The sequence below is a fragment of the Hyperolius riggenbachi genome, chromosome 2, assembly GCF_040937935.1.
Source record: "Hyperolius riggenbachi isolate aHypRig1 chromosome 2, aHypRig1.pri, whole genome shotgun sequence".
Lineage (NCBI taxonomy): Eukaryota > Metazoa > Chordata > Amphibia > Anura > Hyperoliidae > Hyperolius > Hyperolius riggenbachi.
The window spans coordinates 420,384,865-420,402,414 of NC_090647.1; the positions used below are offsets into that span (position 1 = coordinate 420,384,865).

At 45.9% G+C, this 17,550-nt stretch overlaps 1 long non-coding RNA gene across 1 annotated transcript in view; it reads left to right on the forward strand.

Annotated features, from left to right (window-relative positions):
• The window catches only part of LOC137546893 (uncharacterized), an 84,932-nt gene that overhangs the window by 39,958 nt on the left and 27,424 nt on the right, over positions 1-17,550 (forward strand). The window contains exon 2 of the long non-coding RNA XR_011026396.1: positions 4,844-4,964. This is a non-coding gene — a long non-coding RNA (uncharacterized lncRNA). The remainder of the gene's footprint in view (positions 1-4,843; positions 4,965-17,550) is intronic.

The following is a 17,550-nucleotide window of genomic DNA, read 5'->3' on the forward strand; positions in this document are numbered from 1 at the left end:
CTTATCTTTTCGCATTAGCTATAGAACCATTGGCAATTATGGTGAGAGAATCAGCAGATGTTGTGGGCATACAGGTCGGATCTCTTACTGAAAAGGTCTCGATGTACGCAGACGACACCTTGTTATACCTTGGAGACCCGGAGACCTCTTTGCAGGCAGCTCTCAGCATAATAAATGAATTTGGTAGGTACTCAGGCCTTAAAATCAATTGGGGAAAATCGGTCTTAATGCCACTGGATAACTTTGATGTTAGTCTATATCCCAACCCATTGCAATGGGTTAAACAATTTAAATATTTGGGGATTCAAATCACTACGCAATTAACAGATTTTCATAAACTTAATATACAACCAGTAGTTGATAAATTTCAACAAAAAGCCTTAGTATGGAAAGCTCTTCCTCTCTCGTTAATTGGCAGAATTAATATATTCAAGATGATATTCTTACCCAAATTTCTGTATATTTTTCGCCAGACGCCTATACTTCTCCCCAAAACCTTCTTTAACAAATTACATTCCTTAATCTCTAGTTTTATATGGGGAGGTAGCGTACCAAGGGTATCCCTTGCCACTTTACAGCTTCCAGCAGATCAAGGTGGCCTAGCTCTTCCCAATATGTATCTCTATTACTGTGCTGCTGTTTTAGTTACTATAAGATGGTGGTTCTCGCAAGATAAATATAATGCTGCGGTCTCGGTGGAGGCAGCCATATTGGGTTCTTATGAGAGGCTCACTTTGCTGGCTTTCAGAGGCACCAGGGGGGATTTTAGATGCACAAGCCTCATGTTCACTACAACTAAAGTATGGAAAGACATGCTTGCTTATACCGGGAACGCTGATAAACTCTCTCCTCATACACCACTTTGGGACAATCCTTATTTGCTTCACTTCTCACAAATACCAGACCCCGGTCTATGGGCCCGCCAGGGCATAAAAGCCATACAGCATATTACAGGGAATGCAGGATTACTATCTTTTAACACTCTCAAAAATACTTTTGATTTGCCCAATAAAATGTTTTTCAGATATATACAAATCAGGCACGCTTACAATGCCCAATTTAAAGATGGCAGTCCAACAATGGTTTCTTGTGACTTAGAACGAACACTAATGGTGGATGGCCTAGAAAAACCTCTCTCGGTAATATACTTTGCCCTTATGAACAGTACCACTCATAGTCTCGCTAGATGTCAGGATAGGTGGAATGAGGAAGTTCCTGGATTGGACACTAAGGACTGGGAAGAAATCCTAGAGAATTTTGTTAAAATTCCTATCTCGGCCAGAGATCGCTTAATACAATTTAAATTTCTTCATCGTACCTATCTCACACCCGTACGTATGCATAAAATCTCCACTTCCAATACCCTCAATTGCCCCAGATGTGCTGCTGATCCGGGAACTTTCTTTCACATGTTCTGGGAATGCCCTCATGTGCTTTCCTTTTGGTCTAAGATTAACGACTTAATTAATGAAATTCTGCAAACACGACTGATACTCTCCCCTAGGGCATTTTTACTGGGACTACTGGATGATACTCCACCGGGCAAACACCCTCAATACCTAATTAGAATATTATGTTTCTATGGCCGTAAAGAAATACTCCACACCTGGAAATCAGATAAGCCCCCCTCTTTTAATCACTGGAAATACACTATTATGAAAAGCCTACCGTTATATCGATTGATGTACAAAAGCCGTAACTGCCCCAGTAGATTCGATAAAATATGGGCCCCCTGGTATAACAACGTAGAAGCTCTTCCTGCAGGCCCAGAGGACTGAACTACAGTACTAATTTAGCTATTTCCTGATTTATACTCTGCAATACCTTCCTTAGTCTTGGTCTATGGAGGTAAGCACTGGACTCTCACTCCTTTCCATTCATTACACTCTATCTCTTCCTTCTTTTCCCTTCTTTCCGTCTCGTTTCTTTCCTTTCCTAACTTCTCCCAACAGATGGTACAGTCACGACTATGCTGTCCAAATTGAGGAATGTGCACCGGTTTTGACATGCTTTTGATGCAATCAATAATCAACTACTCAACTGTTATGTATGTACTACTATAAAATTGTATCTTCATACTGCATAAGATACTTGATGCTATTGCTCCTGTAAGATTTACCTCTTGTATATTCAGTATGTGTACCACTGTTTTTCCTTCTCATCTAATGTTCCTTGAGTACCTGCGTGTACTTGTTTGTACGTGTTTTCTAATGAAAGTCAATAAAAATTGATTTGTTAAAAAAAAAAAAAAAATGAAGTTTACAAGTTAGTTAAACCAAAGATGAGGCAGGGGAAAAAATGTATACATACCTGGGGCTTTCTCCAGTACCCTCCGGCCTGATCGCTCCCTCCACATCCTTCGCCGCCTCTCCGTCGGCTCTGGTAAGTCTGGTCTGGGGCCACCTGCGCATGCACCCCCATTGCGCTCCCATCGCTAGGTGCGATCTGTGCTTGCGCAGTACTACTGCACAGGCGCAGAATGCTCCCAGCTACGGGAGCACAATGGGGGAGTGCGTGCAGCCAGGCCGCGTCTGCGCCAACTGGACAACTTACCAGGGCCAATTGTGGACAAACAGCGAGGCAGTGAAGGGCGATGAGGGAGCAATCAGGCTGGAGGGGGCTGGAGAAGCCCCAGGTATGTATATATTTTCTCTCCTGCCCCATCTCAGGTACACTTTAAGCTTCAGTGCTTACTGAACGGGGAGAGTTGCCTCAGCAGAGCTCCTGAAGTCTATTCACAGTTGCTGATAAAAACTAGTGCTTTTTTGTCAGCAACTATATGTGAAATTTAGACTTTTGTGTACTGTGCAAGATAGCCACTTAAATGAGAATCTTTAGACAATTAGAGGACATATAACTACTCACTTCAATCTCATTGTATTTACTGAGAGAACGGAAATCTGAATTACTATGTCACCTTGGTATTCCCCTTCTGGTTTCAAGACTTACTTCTATGAATGTGTTCCAAAAATTGAGGCCATCATCCTAGTAGAGATAGTGATATATATAATTGTAACAGAATTCTTCACCATTCTACTACTACTGTACTTTCCACTCTACATGCCTATTGTTTTTTTTTCTGCAATGCAGTATGTGTCATACTTGGAACGGTTCTATTCTGACAAAGACCATAATAACACACCTGTAAAAAGCAGATAGGGATGCTAGTCATCCCCCACTTTAATTAAAGTCAACCAGCGGTGAGAGGGGTATGGAGGCTGACATGTTTATTTCCTTTAAAATAATGCACAATGCCTGGCTGTCCTGCTGATGCTCATAGTCGAAATTACAAGTAGCACATACTGGCCATGGGATGGGAAGGTTAAATTACCCATGCCACCTCCTATAGCCGATGCAATCCACATCACTCCCATGCTTCCTTCTTCCAGGTTAAATCAGGGAGCATGGACGTGACATGGAATGCGAGTGGAAGGCATCGGCTATAGGCAGGGGCATGGGTAAGTTAACCACCCCCTCCCGTGGCCACTAACTGCTACTTGTAATGTTCGATTAAGAGGAACCCTACCTAATACTTCAAGCCAAAGAGCCTGAACAAGCATGCAGATCAGATGTCTCTGCCAAAATTAGCTGCATGCTTGTTGTAGGTGTATGCAGCAGGACTGCTCGGCTGGAGTGATTGGAGAAAATCCATGCAAACATAGGCATACACGGAACATACAAATTCCATGCAGAGAGAATATATAGGCTAGGAAATGTACACAGGGCTCTAGTGCTGTAAGGTGAGGATGCTAACCATGCTGCCCAAATGTTTTCCTCTTATGGCATAGCAGCATAAGGAGTGGAGTGTAGGTGCCTAGAATAGAGGGATCTACACTCTATGCCTTATAATGCTAAGCCATATTTTCATTAACCTTCCTGGCGGTAAGCCCGAGCTGAGCTCGGGCTATGCCGCGCAGGAAGATATCTCAGCCCCTGGTGGGGCGATTTGCGCACTTTAAACTGCTGTACGCGCAGCTAGCACTTTGCTAGCCGCGCGTACAGCTTGATCGCCGCCGCTCTGCGGCGATCGCCCGCACGCAGCGGCGCAAGAGGGCCCCCCCCCCGCCATAGCCCTGCGCTGCCCGGACCAATGAGTTCCAGGCAGCGCTATGGGCTGGATCGGAGGCGTCTGACGTCAGGACGTCGGCTGACGTCCATGACGTCATTCCGATCGTCGCCATGGCGACAGGAGAAGCAAAACAGGGGAGCGCGTTATATACGCGTTCCCCTGTTTGCTTTTGATGCCGGCGATGATCGCACTAGAGGGACACATGCGCCCTCTAGTGGTGTTTCATGTAGCTACCACTCTGGTAGCTTTACATGAAACAAATTTTTTTTTTAAAAAAAAGGATTTTTGCCTAAGTGGCAAAAAAAATTAACCGCCAGGAGGGTTAACTTGAGGAAGTGGACCATGACCGTTAAAAAGCAGTGTCAAATTTTTTTTAAATAAATATCTTTCCAGTTGAACTGGTGTCTGTATCTTCTGGAGAGGTAAGTGATTACCTCTCATTTACATGTTATGTTTTAAAGTTTTAACACCCATATATTTTGGGATGCCTCCATCCCACCCTTCTAACAGTCAGACCTCCTTGGGAGGTAATAGCTTTACAGCTATTGGCTGGTGTAATGGTTAAGGGCTCTGCCTCTGACACAGGAGACCAGGGTTCAAATCTCGGCTCTGCCTGTTCAGTAAGCCAGTACCTATTCAGTAGGAGACCTTTGGCAAGTCTCCCTAACACTGCTACTGCCTATAGAGCGCGCCATATTGGCTGCTGCTCTGGCGCTTTGAGTCCGCCAGGAGAAAAGCGCGATATAAATGTTATTTGTCTTGTCTTGTCTACAGCTTTCTGGAAAGTGTATTGAACTGCAGGAGAGCGACTGTCCAGTATTCGGCAGGACCTGGAGCACCGAGCGGGGACGGTGACAGGCTTATACCGTGGTTGCAGGAATTGCAACCCACCTTTGTGAGTATATAATCATATACCTAATGATACTGCACCATTGGGCTCCTGGTCTCTCTCTGCTTCTCGTTTAGGTGCTCTTGGTCCCTACAAGAACTACCCAATCCCTTTTACAGTTCATTTTTTAACCAGCTGGGCGGTATGGACGAGCTCAGCTCGTCCATCACCGCCGGAGGCTGCCGCTCAGGTTCTGCTGGGCCGATTTGCATCAAATAAAGAGCAGCACACGCAGCCGGCACTTTGCCAGCCGCGTGTGCTGCCCGATCGCCGCCGCTCTGCGGCGATCCGCCACGAGCAGCGGCGAAAGAGGGTCCCCCCAGCCGCCTGAGCCCAGCGTAGCCGGAACAAAAAGTTCCGGCCAGCGCTAAGGGCTGGATCGGAGGCGGCAGAGGTCAGGACGTCGGCTGACGTCCATGACGTCACTCCGCTCGTCGCTATGGCGACGATCTAAGCAAAACAAGGAAGGCCGCTCATTGCGGCCTTCCTTGTTTATTCTGGGCGCCGGAGCGCGATCGGAAGAACGCCTCCGGAGTGCCCTCTAGTGGGCTTTCATGCAGCCAACTTTCAGTTGGCTGCATGAAATAGTTTTTTTTTTATTCAAAAAAACCCTCCCGCAGCCACCCTGGCGATTTAATCAGAACGCCAGGGTGGTTAATAAGTGGCTTTTTGGTTCCTTTTGACCTTCTACATAAGTGTAGTGGTTCTGGTTCTCGATCTTTTCTGTGTACTCTGCAAAATATGGTTTTAGACAGAACCAAAAAAAAATCACACACAGGAAATGATGAAACTCGTTACGTGTTATTCATGGCAAAACCAGGGCAGTGAGCATCACATTTCTAAATCTGGGCCAGTCAATTCATAATCCTTCCTCACTATACCAATATATGTACCATTGATTGTGTCTTAATTTTTGTGCCTGCACCTGTCTAAATGGCTGCTGATAATGCATCACAGATGTTCACTGAAGTGATGCGCTGAATTACAGATGCAGGGGTCGCAAAGTCACTGAAAACCCATCACAAATGAATCGATACATTAGCATCACATTAGCTTGAGCAGTATGAGTGTCAGCGGCCAACACAAATGTGCTTGTCACAGTCAGGAGAAAAAAAATCCACAAAAGGTACCTGATCATAATCCCTCCACTTCATAACAGCCAAAGAAGAAAAAGAAGATCCTGAAGAAACTGATGGTAGTTCAAAAATATTATAAACACCTACAACTCCATGTATAAATAGCAGCTCAACTAGTACCCAAAATAGCAATAACCTGTAATAAATAAAGCATTCTTAAGCATCCAAATACTGATTATAAAATGCTTTAGCTGCATAAGCCACAGAAAGTGCACTATGCCTAAGATCATGGGCTTGATTCACAAAGTGGTGCTAACAGTTAGCATGCTGGTGAAAAGCCCTTTATCACGCCTAAACTCAGTTTAGGCATGATAAGTTTAGGTGTGATAAGTTTAGGCTATAGCACCAACTGGGTTAGCACTGCAGTGCACAGCTGATCAAAAGTTTTGCGCTATCAAAGTGTGGTGCACTTCGCATAGAGTTTAATGGTGCTGCTTTGCGTGCGGGACTTTGCGCGCGATCTAAACTTATCACGCATAAACTTATCACGCCTAAACTGGTTTTTCACCAGCGTGGTGCAATGGTTATCACGCCTAAAGTCTTTTAGGCGTGCTAACTGGGTTAGCACCGCTTTGTGAATCAGGCCCCATGAGTGATAAAGTGCATAAGATGGGAATAGATCCCAAAGGCAAAAAAGGGGAGTAGTGAGAACGGGAGGTGGAAACCAGACTGATAGGAGAAACCATGGGGATGGATGGATGAAGAAAATCAAGGATATGAAGAGAGGATGGAAGCAGAAAGGCGCTAGTGCAGCGCTGTGTGGGAAGGGGGTAAAGTCCAAGAGCCCAAAAAGACAAGGGCCCATATGCAATTCACTCTTTCTCCAGAGTTTTCTGCCAGGGGACATTTTCACACCTTGCCAATAAAATGCCTTTCAAGCCACCAGCAAGCAAGACAATACTCAAAATAATTTTCATAGTACTTGAAAATAGAAATGCTGAAGTTATTTTAAAAAGAATATGGAAGATTATCTCCGAGGAGAAAACTCAGGTGAAAAAGTGAATTGCATATGGGCCAATGTCCAGTAGTGAGCAAAGAGATTGGAATCCCTCCACTTCAGTCAATTTAAACCATGCATGAAGCAATAACGTATTGTTTTGTTGTATAATTTTCTTCTTAATGCGACACTTTGTATAGTAGTATTATAGCGAGCCAGTGAATTCTATTAACTATCTCTGTCTAACCCATCCTCTTCTGGTGCCAAATAATGTTATACACTCGCGCAATGCAGAATCAAATACCGCAAGTGCTAAATATACAGTACAATAGCTACGTATATCACAAGAATAACTTACTGTGTGGCACCTGCACTTCACATTATCTTGAACAGGTCTGTTAAAAAAAAAGACTGAAATATGAAATGATATCACAGCATCTGGTTTAGCATAGTAACAGGAAGTACAGTACAGGCTGTTAGCTTCTCTGCCAATTTCTGTTACTCTCCCACAAAAGTAAACATGCATAAAATAAAGTTTAATAATTAACAAGACATAGAGAATGGTGTCATTTTCACATTTGTTAAATGACAATTGATTTAAACATTCCTGCTGTACTTAGATTTTCAGCATCATATAATTTTTCTGGTGCTATTCATAGGTATACGGTGCGTTCACAAAGTATTCAGATTGCTTCGGAAGCCATACCTTTTTTGGGGTTATGCTGCACCTTCATTACTAAACTTATTTTCAAAACTCCAGTATACCAATCCTACATGTATCAGGGGCATACCTATTGTATAAAAAGGACGCCTGAGATGGCAAATAGTAGAATATAGTAGAAAATTACTACTAATATTCTACTAATATATATATGATGACAGCGCTCCTCTTCTTATAGTACAACCTGCAGGATTAAAGAGACCTCAACATAGTGCATTACTGCTAAAATTACAAGAATGACCAACACCCCAGTGCAAAATGGTGATTCACTCTCGGTGCAATTATTCACACGACCCCTTTAAAGTTACAGGCTCACCAAAAGGAATTCACCTCAGTTTTCAGGTGGGTCTCTCGCATAAATCAATCAGCCAACGATTAGCAGCAATGAATTTCCAACAGGTTTAATCCAATTTCCACAGCTGTGAAGCAGGTCAGTTAGGAACTTCCATTTTTACCTCCTCAGACATACTCAGACAGAATTCAGGTTAGGCCGATCAGAATGATTGTAAAGTAAATCTGGCAAAAAAACCTCATTGTGTATTCCCAGCATAATACTTTCAGCCATAGATCAGACACTACTACCCAGACTGAGCGCATGCTAGTGCTTGGTACCTCTGGTGAGGAAGCAGCCCCCATGGAGTCACAACTTCGCTAACTGTATTTGCAGTCAAAAGAGATTTTTGGCCCGTAGGCGGGAGGCTGAAATGCCCGAAATGCAAACAGCTGCTTGTGTGAAAGAGGCCTGAAATTAACATGTTAGTATTTTATGATAAATAAGTGGGTTTGGGGTTGCAGTTTGGGCACTTGGTCTCTAAAAGGTTCACCATCACTGACCTAGGCTTAACATCTGTGCAGGTGCAGAGTTACATAGCAATATACAGCAATATATGGATATAATAAGCATATACAAAGCTGAAACTAGGATAATTCAGGTAAAAATGAGCAGGGGCGTTCCATCCATTGGGCTCCAGGGGGTGTGGCACACTGGGTGACTGACAGGGAGGGGGTGTCACAAAGGCCCTCCACATAGGCCATGAGCAGGAGGGGGAAGCACCGCAAAGAGGGGCAGCAGAGACAGTGGCGGGGAGGGGGCCCAGGTCCCCCCTCCCTCACCTGGGTCCCCTTCTTCTGCACTCTCCCCCTCCAGATATGCAGTGGGTGGGCGGAGAATAACTCACCTTACTCCTAGGCACTGGAGCGATGCGTCACCGTCACGTGCCACAGGTCGCCTTCAATGTTGCTACAGCAGCTACAGCAACATTGAAGGCGGAGGTTTGTGGCACGTGACAGTGACGCAGTTCTCCAGCGCCTGCAAAGAGGAAGTCAGGTGAGTCATTCTCGACCCACCCGTTGTGCCTGCCGCATATCTGGAGGGGTAGAATCTGGAAGGAGGGGACTTAGGGGTCTGCCCCCCCCCCCCTCCCGCTGCTGTCCACGCTGCCCCTCCTTCTTGTGCTGCTTCCCATACTGGGGCCAACTATGCTACCCTTACTGAGGGCAACTATACTAGCTATACTGGGGCAACTAACTATACTATCTACACTGGGGGCAACTATATTGGCTATACTGGGGCAACTAACTATACTACCTACACTGGGGGCAACTATACTAGCTGTACTGGGGTGACTATACTACTTATATTTGGGCAACTATGCTACCTATAATGGGGCAACGATACTAGCTATACTGGGGCAACTATACTACCTATACTGGGGCAACTGCACTCCGAGCAACTATACTACCTATACTGGGGCAACTATAATAGCTACCTATACTGGGGGCATCTATACTAGCAACTATACTAGCTACCTATACTGGGGGCAACTATACTAGCTACCTATACTGGGGCAACTATACTGCCTATACTGGGGGCAACTATGCTACCTATACTAGGGCAACTATACCTGGCATTACCCGCCGTGGTGCACTTAGTATGCCGCACTCGCTCCTTTCCTTTTTTGGGGGGCGGGGGTTGTTTTTTAATACCCAGCACCGGGTGTCAAAAGCCCTAGGTATGCCACTGAAAACAAGTATCCTGAAAAACGTATGTTCTACTTTATGTCATTATGGCTTAACTTTAAAGGATTTCTTATTTCTCAACAAATGTGGAATTTCACTTTACATGCAGGTACAATGAGGTGCCTACAGCTACTAAATTATTTTCTTTGTGGCCAGCGACTCATTATGAATCCTGGATGTACCCTGTAAAAGAGGCCTTGATGTCTCACATGGAGCTACATCCTGTCCCTCATGCTGTTCACAAATAGTGGGATGACGCACTCTTACGGGCCTGTGGATGGCAGGAAAGAGGCTCAGTCAGAAGTCCAGGCTTTGATGTAGGGAAGGACTGAGGTTCAACTAGGATCTCATGGATATTGCAATTAGCCTTTGTCCACAGTACAAGGTAGACATACTGAATACGTATTAGATGTATTTTTACAGAATTGAGTGCATCGCAAAACATTTCTGTGTGCGTTTTTTTGCATATTGCAATGTATTTTTATATGCATTTTTGCATGATTTTTTTTAAAGGAAAAAAATAATTTGAAAAGGTAAATTTGTACAGTAAGAGCCCTTCCACACCGAGTCTGTTGTGTAGCATCGGACAGTATTCACTGCAAGGCTATTCCTATTGGGCATTCCACAGAGTGTGGTGTGGCAGGTCCCAATGCAGTAAGCATAGTATGCCGTGCAATAACTGAGTAACCCATGTGTTTACAGTAGCAATGAGGCATACTTTCCTTGTACTGCATGGCCACACCACAGCGGTAACGCACGGTGCACCTTTTCGTCGACATTGACTTGGTGTGGAAGGGCCCTAAAGCCTTTGAAAACTTTTGCTACCTGCACTCCTGTGTATTGCCCTTATGCTTTCATTGACATGCGCTGTATGTTTGATGCAGGTAAAAATGCCCACTGTGGTATGCTAATGCAACATACAGCAACACACAGCACAGGTGTATAACTGAAAGTCTATGTACTTCTATATCTCATTGCAGATCACACACACCTTGTGTGCATGTCCCTGCTCATAAGGTGAACAGGTCATTAGTGGCAGTGCTGCTGTGCAAACACTGAAGTCACTAATGAGTTTGCTTTGAAGTCTGTGTAACGTGGTGAATTACATTGCATATAGAAAGCTGAGATGCACAGAACTGAAAAAATTGTAATGATTCACATACTGTATAGCAGAACATACAGTTTTCTCCTATTACATTTGTCTAAGGTAAAGCTTGCCAACTCCATGCTGTCCCATCAGATGGACATTCATCTTTATAGTGAGGTAGGAGAGGAGAGCTAGACTGGCCCTCTGGAATGCTGCTGGTCAGCAGACTGTGGTATTTGCCGTTTCACAATGCTGACAGCACAGGAACACAATTCAAGCCTGCATGACATCAAATATCCTAATACTCAGCATCCAGACAATGGATACTATAGCTGCCCAGAGCTAATAATTTACTTTACAAAAATAAAATCTACATGAACCCTATCATTCACATTAAAGTAACCATTCCTAACAGCCCCATCTCCATAATACCTATAAATTCTGCCACGTCAGTCTGTCTCCACTGAAGTAAGCCTTTCCATAGGAAACTAGTAGGCTGGGTACCAGCAAGACCACATTTATACTTTTTTTCTACCCCTAGGCCAACTTTCTTGTGGCTTCCCATCCATATACAGCAGCTGCTCTCCTACTTTATGTGCAGCCCCCTCTTCCATGTGTATCAACTATGTACAGCAACTTTTTTCATGTAGCTCCCCTCTTCTGTGTGTTTCCATTTGCAGCCTTCCATTTCTAGACTCCTCTTCCATAGACAGCAATCCTTATTTCAAATCTGACCACAGCTTTCTGCAGCAGCCTCCACCACCCAAGACCTAAGCCGAAAAAATGACAATCATATGACCCTGCAGCAGAATGCACCGACAGGGTCATATGCATAGCACTGCATTCCTGTCAGTCCATGCATACGTGCCACGATGCACCGCACTGTGGCGTTTACACTTACTGTGTCGCCCATAGATTTCCATTACCCCAAGCCCCGTGCTTGCAGTAACGCGCTTCAGCCCTTGCGGTGGATCGGATAGTAACAGATCACGACTACACACCCCAGAATGTACTAATAAACTGCCTATGACAGCCGATCACGGTGATTGGCTGGCAGGGGGAGGGAGGGCGGGCTTTTTATTATAAAAAAAAAACAAAACAAAAACCAAAAAGGTAAAATGTATTTAAAAAATAAAGATAAATAAAGAAAAAATAAACATCCCTGCAGGGATCAGAGCCCACCAACAGAAAATGGGGGGGGGGGGGGGGGGGGGAGTCAGGGATCACTTGTGTGTTGAGTTGTACGGCCCTGAAGCAATGCCTTAAAGCTGCAGTGGCCTAAATAACAAAAAAATAGCCTGGTCACTAGGGGGGTGTAAGCCTACGGTCCTGAACTGGTTAATATATGGTTTTCCCAGGAACTTATGATTAATTGATCTACTTATGTACAGACCAAAGATGCAGAAACTATGTCTATTCTGGCTTATCCTCCTATTTTATATGTTTTTAAATAACATTTGCAGATTAATAAAGATGGTGTTTTGTACATTTATTCTATGAGTGGTGCGGTTCTTTTTTGGGAACAGCTTTGTTCATTGTACCATTTGTGCAATTTAGTTCCTTTCTGCACGCTCATATAAATTTACAATTTGATTGTTATTATGGGTGTTTGATGGCGCTTGCCCACCTCTGTTTCGCTATAAGGAGAATGGGCATCTCATTGCAAATAACAATTAGCACCTGTAAATGACAAATTGGGATTGAGCACAGCACTTTTCATTCCTGTTATTATGTTCCTGTGTAAGTGTAGAATTTAGGCACTGAGAGACCAGAAGCAGTCTGGGCAGGCAGCGAATAGGAGATGGTCAAGAAATAAGCTGGGTCATTGGTTCAGATGTGATTGAGATGTGGCATGTGAATAAAAGCCCACGTTCTCTCAGAGAAGGCATTAGCAGGAATGACAGACTGGTCCTGCAAGGAACACTGCAGTTCAGAAAATGGTGGGAAAGCCAAGTTTGTGAAATCCTAGAAATAAGTGGATTTAGTATAAGGCCGGTTTCTCACTGCAAACTGGCGGTGCGGCAACTGCGCTGCACCGCCAAAACCAGACCTTCGGGGAACAGCACGTTACTACGTGGTATTTCCATCTGGCATTGGGCCAAGCAGGAAGCGATGTGCGCTTGCGGTCACTTCCTGCTTTCAGGGTATGCGGAAGTGCACGGAAGCGTATTGTAAAAATACGCTTCCACGCATGTGTGCTGTGACATCGCGTCAGTATTTTTTTTTTTAAATCCCTGCATTGCCATAGACTAACACGACTTTCAGGCTTACGCAGATTGCCGCAACTCGACACAGAAGCCGCGTGGTAATGCAGTTTTGGACCTGCAACGGTGATGCAGCGAAAACGTCACTTCCTTTGCGTCACCCGGCGGTGGGGTGCGGTAAAGATACCGCATTGCACCGCCCCGGTGTAAAAGGGCCCTAAACGTCCTTGGGAATAAAAAAATTAGCAAGGTCCACTATAATTATATTATTTAGTAAATTAACAGATTAATAAAATATAAACTGTCACAGACCGCGAGCCGGTCTGCGGGTGGGGTAAATCGATCAGCGTCAGAAATCCTCTTACACGGTCATTTGTTCATCACGAAGGGTAACCCGCATTCGCAATTTGATGAACTGACTCGCGAAGGGAGCGTTCTGATACCAACCGAATCACTCCACACACATATACAATTCAAAGATCTGCCACCAAGCGAGTTACACAGCCCGCTACTGTAATTTTACTAGGACTTCGAGAACACTTTAGTAACCCCTAGCAGTATGCAAGAATCTGGGCCAGATCGTTATGTCTGGGCCGGGTTCTCGCATACGGGTTATAAATGTATACTTCTATTAAACACAGGGTAGCGAGTTCAGGAGAATAGGTACGATTGTGTATGTTCAGCAACAGGTCATAACCGCTAAACGATTTTTAAACGTTTAATAACACAAATGCATTACATACAGTTATATACACCTATTAACATATAAAACACAGAGCTTAAAAATAAAAGGAATAAAACAGAAAGTTCTTACTTAGTTAGCTGAGCAGTCCATTTGAAGCATGAAGAAAATAGTCCAGTTTAAACGTAGGCATTCAGCTTAAAAGTCCTTTGTACACAACATGCGCCCGGTTCTTCCGTGAGCACATGTCTGGACTTCCCTAGTCGATGTAAATTGAAGAACTGCGTGGAGTTCCTTGCAAACGCTTTTTACTGACCAGAGTTTTGGGGCGGTCACTACCTGGAAAGTAGGTGTGTTTGAGGCAGGGTTACCTCCTAGCAGGCAAGTTACCACCCACAGACTTGGAGCAAGGAATGTACCAATTATTAATAATTTGTGTAATTCCGCCCCAGATGGGTGCAACGCAAATCCGAGACCATATTCATAAGCAGCATGCGACTCTGTATTAAATGAGACTATACACGTCTAGTCTAATGAATTGGCTCTACGCATGCCGGATAAAGGGGTCTCTCTATTGATTCCTGATAGCCAGAAAATTATAAATCATGTGAGTGATAGAACTGATTTCTGGGTATCAGGAAATGTGTTTGTTGTCTTTCTGTGCCAAACCCATCTTGAATTATTAATAAAGTAAAGGTTCTCATTGTGTGAAGCTATGAGCTTGGAGGGAAATGTGAGTCTCAACCAGTTTGAGCTGGTTTGGTGGAACATGAGCTATGTGACCAAATGTCTGCTGTCCAGGTGGTCTGGCCACGTGTGAATTCTTTCCTGACCTCAACAGGATGTGGGGGAGGTTACTGTTCTCAGTAAGAGAGAGGGAAATTGACATCTATTGTGCATTTACCCAAGACTGACAGGGACTGCGCACGACTATTGCGAAAATCGTTGGCGTTTACGCGCACGACTTTCGCAATATCCGTCACATCTCTCCCCTACCAGACGGACGCACAGAGTGGGTCTGCATGACCCGCTCTACGCGGCGCTTAGCTACTGAACGGGTTCTCGACTTCTTATCTGACTGCCCGTTAGACAACTCACCAGAAGCGTAAGGCCTCATGGTCCGGTGTGTCCCAGTGTCCGCTTTGCGGACGGTGCGAGGCACACCAACAGGCTTACCTCTAAAGGCCTGGCTGGGTTTGCATAGCGCTTCCTGTAAGGGAGAGAGTCGTTGGCTGACATCCGGGTCACTTCCTGACTCTCGGGTGTCAGCCTGCGAATCTGGAAGCAGCGTAGCATACCCCTGCTCTAACTGACTACACCTTGGCACAACATTTTGGTCAGCACAACCTAGGTGGACATTAGAGTACATTTTAAAAAACGAATCAGCCTTCACCTGGGTGGCGAGGCTTGCCCCTTCTCCAGGAAGGATAGAGGGTGGACCTCTGGGCAGTTTTGCACTGGGTTGCTTCTGCAAGGGGAAGACATGCAAGGGTGAGACAGGGAAGGCATGGCCTGTCTCCACCAGCTGTTTGTTAACAGCAGGCAATGGTGGAGCACTCTGGCTGTCATAGCAGGAGGGGAGGTCTAGGCCCCCAGCTGCCTGCTCTGACACCTGGCCTGCTTCCACTGCCCTGGACGGATATGACCCAGGCAAAACAAGACTGTTACCTCTTAGATTAGAGACTGTCACATTTAAACATACATCATTTTTAGCACTGTGAGATTCAGCATGAAAGCTATTAGCAACATCTGGTACAACATTAACATCACAGTTACGTTCATTCTTCACATGTACACAGGTATCTGGAACAACAGTGACAGGTTTAGAGTCAGACAAACCGTGACTAGACAGCTGTCCATTAGAAACAGGTACCGCTTCCTTCCCTCCTTCCCTAGGAGGGCTAGGTACCATTACCCTGGCTGCCTCCCTCTGTCCCACCCCAAGCTTGTACAGTACCTGAGTGGGTCCAGACTGGCAATCCGGGGTGTTGATCACAGGTTCATAAAAGGATCGTAGGGTGCCAAGATCGGTGCCCAACAGCACAGGCACTGGGATGTCATCTGTCACCCCCACAACTTTTGACTGGCGGCCCCTTCCCCAATCGAGAACAACACGAGCTTTGGCGATGCGTGCGTGTGTGCCACCAACTCCCAAAAGTGTGACACGCTCATTAGGCAGGAAATTCTCCCTGGCTACAAGATGAGAGCGAACCAAGGTAAGCTCTGCGCCTGTGTCGCGGAAACCAACAGCGATCTGGTCGTTAACTTCCACGACTTGATGATTTCCGGAAAGTCGAGGATTTGCTGCTCCCATGACGAGGTAGGCGTGTGCAGTAGAGGATGCGCTAGCCACTTCTGCGCTAGGCTCTGGAGACGGCGTCCTCACCTCGGGGCAGGCAGACTTGAGGTGTCCTCGCTGTCCACAGTGGTAACACTTCGGAACATATGTGGCATCAGGCGGATGAGTAGCAGGTGCAGCATCCGGCCTCTGTGGCTGTGGGACCCGATTCCCACGGTTAGCAGGGGGAGGAGAGCTGGGTTGCATAGGTCTCCCCCCTCTCCAGCTCTGGGCTGGAGGTTTGCGGCTGTCCGGCACACGGGTGGCCACAAAAGTGTCTGCAAGTTCTGCGGCAGCCTTGGCGGATTCAGGCTTCCGCTCCAAGACAAATTGCCGGACATCTGGAGTGCAGCAGTTCAGCAACTGCTCCTGCACGATGAGGTCCTCCAGACCTTGGTGAGAGTCTTTTTTGAGGCCCCGTGACCACTGCCTGAACACAGTCAGCAGGCGACTCTCCAGGTCGGTGTAAGAGTCAGTGTGGCCTTTCTGCAGGGAGCGAAACTTTTTGCGATAGACCTCTGGGGTCAGCTGGTATTTGGCGATAATTGCAGCTTTTATCGCCTCATAGTCATTGTCTTTCTCAGCGGGTAAGTCCACAAACGCCTCAAGCGCTTTGTCCCGCAAGTTGGGTGTCAGATATCTCGCCCACTGCTCCTGGGGCAGATGATGCTGACGACAAGTCTTTTCAAAGGAGTGTAAATAAGTGTCCGGGTCGGTTCCCTTCTCCATTTCTGGGAATTTAAACTTTGGAGTCCCAAACGGGCCTGCTGTGGGCCGGGGTTCCGGAGCACTTTGCGAGGGATTTTGGCCTTGCGCTCGCAGGTTGGCCATTTCAAGGTCATGTCTGCGTGCGGCTGCTCTCTCCTCTCTTTCCGCTTCTCTCTCAGCAAGCCACCGGCGCTCAGAGGCTTCCCGTTCCGCCTGGCGTTCTGAGGCTTCCCGTTCCGCCTGGCGTTCTGCACGGTCAGCATTTTCTCTGACAATCTGCATGTACAGCTCAGGATTTGTCTCCAACAGCCTTTGTAATCCAGGTTGCATTCCAGCATCAGGAACACAGAACAGGTTGGCATGGGCGGGCTCCTGCCGGCCACCATGCTCCTCAGCAGTTACGGCGACCGGTTCAGACGCGGTCCCGTTTTCCTCTGGGTCTGGAAGTGGGTTGCTTTGCTCCAACCGCTCACTTTCCTCTGCCCCAGTTACAGCACCGTCTGAACCAGGAGTGTGCTCTCCCAGCATCTGCTCCGGCTGGGTATTCAGTCGCAACAAGTCCTCAATCAATTGCGCTTTCTTTTTTCTATAAGTCACAATGCCTTTTTCTTCACACAAGTTCACTAGGTCTGCCACTGCCATTTTCTTGTATCTTGCTGCAGCCATTTTTGCCAAATAAAAGATAGGATAGGAAAAGAGATTGGGGGGGGAACTCTGTGCTACACGTTTAGTCTATATAAATGGTAATGCACCGGTTATC